This window comes from Petaurus breviceps, unplaced genomic scaffold, assembly GCF_028583685.1.
Source record: "Petaurus breviceps papuanus isolate PSGF00001 unplaced genomic scaffold, PetGlider_PUasm1.0 229, whole genome shotgun sequence".
NCBI classification, from domain to species: domain Eukaryota; kingdom Metazoa; phylum Chordata; class Mammalia; order Diprotodontia; family Petauridae; genus Petaurus; species Petaurus breviceps.
The window spans coordinates 8,204,404-8,210,403 of NW_027185903.1; the positions used below are offsets into that span (position 1 = coordinate 8,204,404).

The window sequence follows — 6,000 nt, forward strand, 5'->3', positions numbered from 1 at the left end:
TTAGAATTTCAAAGGATTTTTTTCACATCTATTTAACAATACCAGTAGTATTATCCCCATTTTACAGATCAATAATAATAATACTAATATTCAGAATAACATAGTGCCTCAAAGTTTACAAAGCATTTTACATATGTTATCCCAGTTTATCTCACAACACCCCTATGACATAGGTGCTATTTTATCCTCATTTTGGACTTGAAGAGACTATGAGGCTAGGAGAAATTAAGTGACTTGCCCAGGGTCACACAGTGTCTGAGGCAAGATTCAAATCCAGTGCTCATGATCACAGGTCTGATATTCTATCTCACAGAGGGGTTGGAACATTGAGTCAGACAATTTCTTTTTTTTTTTTTTGCCTTTTTTTGGGAGGCCAATTGGGGTTAAATGACTTGCCCAAGGTCACATAGCTAGTTTTTGTGTTAAGTGTCTGAGGCCTAATTTGAATTCAGGTCCTCCTGACTCCAGGGCCAGTGCTTTATTCACTGCACCACCTAGCCACCTGCCAACTTCTAAGGTCCTTCCTGACTTCAAGCTTTATTGATCTCAAGATAAAGGGTGTGGCCTTTGGAAAAGTATACATCTGGGAGGTGAAATAAGCATCTGAAAATTTGAATACCAGCTCTGCCAATGCCTTTGGCAAATGTTATAATCCCCACCTGTCTCCATTTTTACCCTTTGGATAGCAGAAGGAACAGCATGTGCTCTGGCCCTGTGAACCACATGGAGGTTATGGCTGTGTTGGCTATTTCAAAAATAAATGAGGGTCTGGTTTTTCTACTGCTGGTTTTTAGTTTAGAGAAACCTCACATACTGTGATTTTTGCCAATGTACCTAAAGGTAAAGGTCAGCATGCTTTGTTCCCTGAAGGCTGGAACAGAATTTTGCTAATATTCAGCACTGCCATTGGAATGTTGGAACCCAGTTTTCATTTGGGGCAATAAGGGGCTGGTAATTATTGCTACATCTGGGGCTGTTCTGTGAAATTCAGGAATTCTAGTAAACAAGCTATAGGACTGCCTTATTCCCAGCCTGGGTTGGGGATGTACTTGCAAGCTTCCTGCTGGTTTTTAGTCTTCATTTCCAGCTCAAGCCCTACCTACTATAAGAGGCCTTGTCTGATCCTCCCAGCTGGGAGAAACTTTTGTCTGAGATTACCTTCCATCTATTTGGTATGTATTTTGTATGTGTTTAGTGTATGTGTTTAGTATTCACCCATTGTATGTGTTTAGTGTATGTGTTTAGTATTCACCCATTGTTTCCCTAATTAGAATGCTAACTCCTTGAGGCCAGAGATTGTTTTTTGATATTTTTTTATATCCCCAATGCTTAGAGTTTCATAAATTTCATAAATGCTCGTTAGCTAACTAAAGATGAAATGCATTTGCCAGGATTCTTCTGAGATGCAAAGTTTAACTGAATCCATAGGAAATATTAGCTTATTGGGTTTTTGCCCTACTTTGCAAATAACTAGCCACTAGTGTGGGGTAATGGAAAAATTGCTAGTATTTACAAGATTAAGATGTGAATTTGTGTCTGCCTCCTGACACTTATTTGTTGTATTACTGTGGACAAGTCACTTGACTTTTCTGAGTCTCAGTATCCTCATTTGTCAAATGAGCATAATAGTCTAACAGTACCTAACTGGGTTGTGTGCAAAGTTGTTGGTAAACTGTGAAAGACTCTATAAATGTAAGTTATTATTATCTGCCCACTTAGAGTAAATAATGATTTATGCTGGGCCAGTTGTCTAGGATGTGGGTTTCATTTATTTTACTAAATAAATATTTAGGAAAACCTCTAGTGGGAAGGTGACACTGATCATTTCTCAGGCAGCTGTAGTGAATCTAAGTGAACTGGAAGGAAGAGGAGTCCTAGAGTAAACTGTTTCAAGGAACAGCCAAAAATTCTTCCTATTTGACTCTGGAAGGAAGTCAGGGCCATGGGTATATGTTAGTTATTTGTCCACATTCCTAAACTCACCTGTCTAAATAGTAACTCCTACCCCCACCTATCTTGGACCCACTGTTGGCAGCCCAAGGATGGGTCTTGAACATATCTGAAACAGTCCACCAGGGGGATAACTCTCTTTGGATAACTGGACTTTTTGACTGTCCTTAAATGAGTGTTAAATCCTACTCTAAGAAGAGGAAAATAAGAGCTGTCAGTTTAGACCTAGAAGGGGACACCGATAAGATGAATGAATTCAAGGTGCTATAATTCAGCTTGAGTATCAGGGAGGCAGTGGGGCTGAGAACACATGGGAAGAAAATTGTGGGAAATCTGAATCCAAATGATTGAACAGAAACACTGTTCTTTCAGGGTTTCCTGGGAAAGTCACTTCCATTCCCAGCACCAATCAGGAATCCAGATTGACTTCTTGGCTCTCCACTGATGCTCACTGTCCCTCTTGGTGAGTAATTGCTTATCTGTCTTGTACAGGTTTCTGGGCAAATTAGAGAACTCTCCCTACTTCCCCTATATTCCTTAACAACAGTGCTGTTGTGATGATTCACCAGCAAGATAGCTGCTACAGTCTTGGCTCAGATATAAATATATGTAATCAAGGTATGGATGACAGCATGGAAGGGTCTCTTACATTTTGCAAACATGTAGGGTGTCTTTGGAGGTGGGAGAGTTCAATCCATTCAAACCCAGTCAAGTCTCTTGAAAAGAATTTGAGCTTTTGAAGGTTCATGCTCATTAATTCTTGGCCAAATATGACTTTCCATTTCCAGGGAAAAGGCTTATAAATAGGCCATTTAGACTTCAAAGGGATAGTATTTTGATGCGTTAAGTGTATATGAGAAGAGGAAACATGTGGATTAAATTTCCCATTCAAATGCTCGTAGACTTGAAAACAAGGAGAAAAGAGTTTGGCCAAGAGTTTCTGGGATTTAGCTGAAGAGAACACTTTTTTTCAGATTTGAGAGGTTGATTTCCTCCCACTTGTCCTTCCATGGCATGATGGACATATGCCTGATGTAAGTACAGAGGGCAACAGGTAACAGAGAGATACAAGCTCCTTAAGGGCAGAATTGCTTCATTTTTGTCTTTAGATCCACAGTGCCTAGCACAGGACTGGCCACATGATTACTTAAAAATGCTTAACAATCAACTAAAATGATCATAAGATTTAGTGCTGGAAGGGACCTCAAATCATCCTTTTGCAAGGCAATATGGTCCAGGGAAAAGGGTTTTGGATTTCCACCTGGAGAACCTTGCTGACTACCTTTGTCATTTACTGCCTGTGTGACCTGGCAGAGTCACTTCCCCTCTCTGGGTTTCATTCTCCTTAGTTATAAAATGATGAATTGAACTGTAAGGCTTGTGGTATCTCTTCCACTTCTATAGCTATGATTCTATTGGATTCAGCTGATCTGAGTTCAAAATCCAGGCTCTGCTGCAAAGAGAGCATACATTGGCTTTAAGTTGCTTAACTTTCTGGGCCTCAATTTCCTTATCTGTCAAAGGATAAAGATGGATCAGATGACCTCTCAGGTACCTTCCAGTCCTAAATCTATAATCTTATTATCTCTGACTGAGTTTACTAAAAGGAAGAAGGATCTAGACTGTCTTCAGAGGGTCACTGTGGTTTGCAAAAATCCCAAACCTAACCAAACAATTTTTACTGGAATGAAGGCCTGGGAAAATGAAACACCAATTACGCTGGCGACAAGTGTTCTGGGTGCCTGTGGCGTCGTTGCTTAGCTGGCTCGAGCCTAATGAGTAGTGTCCTTGCCCTTTCCGCCCAAGGCCACTACCAAGATTTGCAGGACTCTGGCTAGACTAACACTTAAAGGAAACTGAAGGAAAAACGAGCTCCCTTGAACTTGGCTGCCCAGGCCCAAGGCTATCCAATAGTCTAGGCTATGGCTCACTTTTGCCTATTGGGGTTTGGCATTTCCAAAATCTGTTTTCCCTGTGGAAATGGTGAAAAGAAAAGGCAGAACTGTCAACTGCATCCGAACTAGCAGACTCAGTGATATACCATTCTTTCTCCCATGTATGACAAGTGGAAAGAATCCTTGATCCATTGTTGCGTAATGTAGAACAAAGCTAGATTCCCAGAAGGATGTGGTTGAAAGTAAGGCAATTAAGTCACATTGCTTTTAAGCCATTAGTATATTATAGGGTGTCAACCTTGTTTTTGTTTTTTTGATATAGACTCCCAGAATCTTCAGGTTAGATGGGCTCTAAACTCCAACACAAGCCAAGAGAGGAAGCCTTACTATGATATACCCAATACTTAATAGACCCAACAAGTGGTCATCTAACTGTACTGGAAGATCTCAAGTGAGGGGAGCAACCCCCCCTCCCCAGTGTCCCAAGGTAGCCCATTCCTCCTTTTGGTTAGCTCTAATTGGAAGCTTTTCCCAAGTTCGAATTTAACTAAATTTGACTCTTTGTAACTTCCACCCATTGCTGCTCATTCTCTTTTCTGGGGTCAACTAGAACAAATCTAGTCTCTCTTCCATAGAATGATCCTTCAGATACTTGAAGATAATTTCCATGTCCTCCACCCAAATTCCAGTCTTTTCTTTTCAAGCTACACTTCTTTATTTTCTTAAACCTCTTTTCACATAACATGGCCTTGACATCCTTCATCATCCTGGTTATCCTCCTTTGAATACCCTACAGCTTATTGACGTAATTTCTAAAATCTGGTGCCCAGCACTGAACACAATACTCCAGACAAGAGCAGAACAAGGAGGGGGTAAAGTAGGACTCTAACCTGCTTTTTCCTTGAACCTAAGAATCTCTCAGTGTAAGATATCACAACTGTTGTGCTTGAAGTCTCTTACAACCCTCCCTCTCCCCGATTTCTAACTATGCATCCCCCATCTTGCATCTGTGAAGTCAATTTCTTGAACCCAAGTGTAAGATTTTATATTTATGCCTAGTAGATTTCATCTTAACAGTCTCAGCCTAATGTTCTAATTTGCCAAGATCTTTTTTGGATCCCAATTCTGTCATCCAGAATGCTTAGCTATCCCTCCCAACTTTGTGTCATCTGCAGATTTGATAATGATACTGTCTGTGCTTTTATCCAAGTAATTATTAAAAATGTTAAACAGCACAGGGCAAAGTACAGACCCCTGGGGTACTCTTCTGGAGACCAGACAAGCTGACATCAAACCATTACTGGCTACTCTTTGAGTCTGGCTCTTCAACCAGTTCTGAATGCAACTGTGCTATTGTCTAGCCCACACATCTGTGAATGGAGAACTCATTGAATATAGGACCACACAGAACAGATGCTTTGAAACGAGAACAATGGAGCTGGCAGATAGCAGACCATTGAGATATGGAGATGATTTTTCCTTTATGATTCCTAGAAAGCTCTTAGAAGAATCTCCAGGGCTCAGACTCAGTTAACCTGATTTCCCTGCTCTTTCCCTCAGGACTCATCTTTTTTTTTTTTTTACCTTATAGGAACACTCAGGTGCTGAAGTAGAGGAGAATATCTATGAACTTAACAGCCCTAAGTAAAGTACCCTTTTCAAACTCACCTCTGATTGGGTGGGGGGTAAGATATCCTCTCTCTCCCTGGTGGAAGAATCTTCTCTTCCAGAGAGATGCACTCCGGTATCATGGAATCATAGCGCTTCAGACCTAGAAGGGGACCTGAGGGAGCATCACATTCAACCACTATATTTCACAAATGAGGGAACTAAGCTCGATATAAGCAAAGTGACTGGTACAGGGGAAGGAGTGCTGGATTCTAGTCAGAGGTCCTGGGTTCAAGTCTGTACTCTGCCACTTACTATGTGATCTTAAGTAAATGCCTTTAGTTCTTCATATCCCAGTTCCTCATCTATAAAATTAGTAGATTGGATTTTTCATGCCATAGTTCTCTATGCATCAAAAGTTTTTAGTTTAATCCACTAAAATTATAGAAATCATATGAAATTTTCTCTAGGAACCTGAAAATGAAAAGACTCTAAAAATTATAGTGTTACTTGGGGTCAGTCTATGTAGCGTCTAGAAGGGCATGAT

At 40.5% G+C, this 6,000-nt stretch overlaps 1 long non-coding RNA gene across 1 annotated transcript in view; it reads left to right on the forward strand.

Moving 5' to 3' along the window:
* The window catches only part of LOC138167227 (uncharacterized), a 43,943-nt gene extending 40,867 nt beyond the window's left edge, over positions 1–3,076 (forward strand). The window contains exon 3 of the long non-coding RNA XR_011169831.1: positions 2,323–3,076. This is a non-coding gene — a long non-coding RNA (uncharacterized lncRNA). The remainder of the gene's footprint in view (positions 1–2,322) is intronic.
* Positions 3,077–6,000: the final 2,924 nt, after the last annotated feature.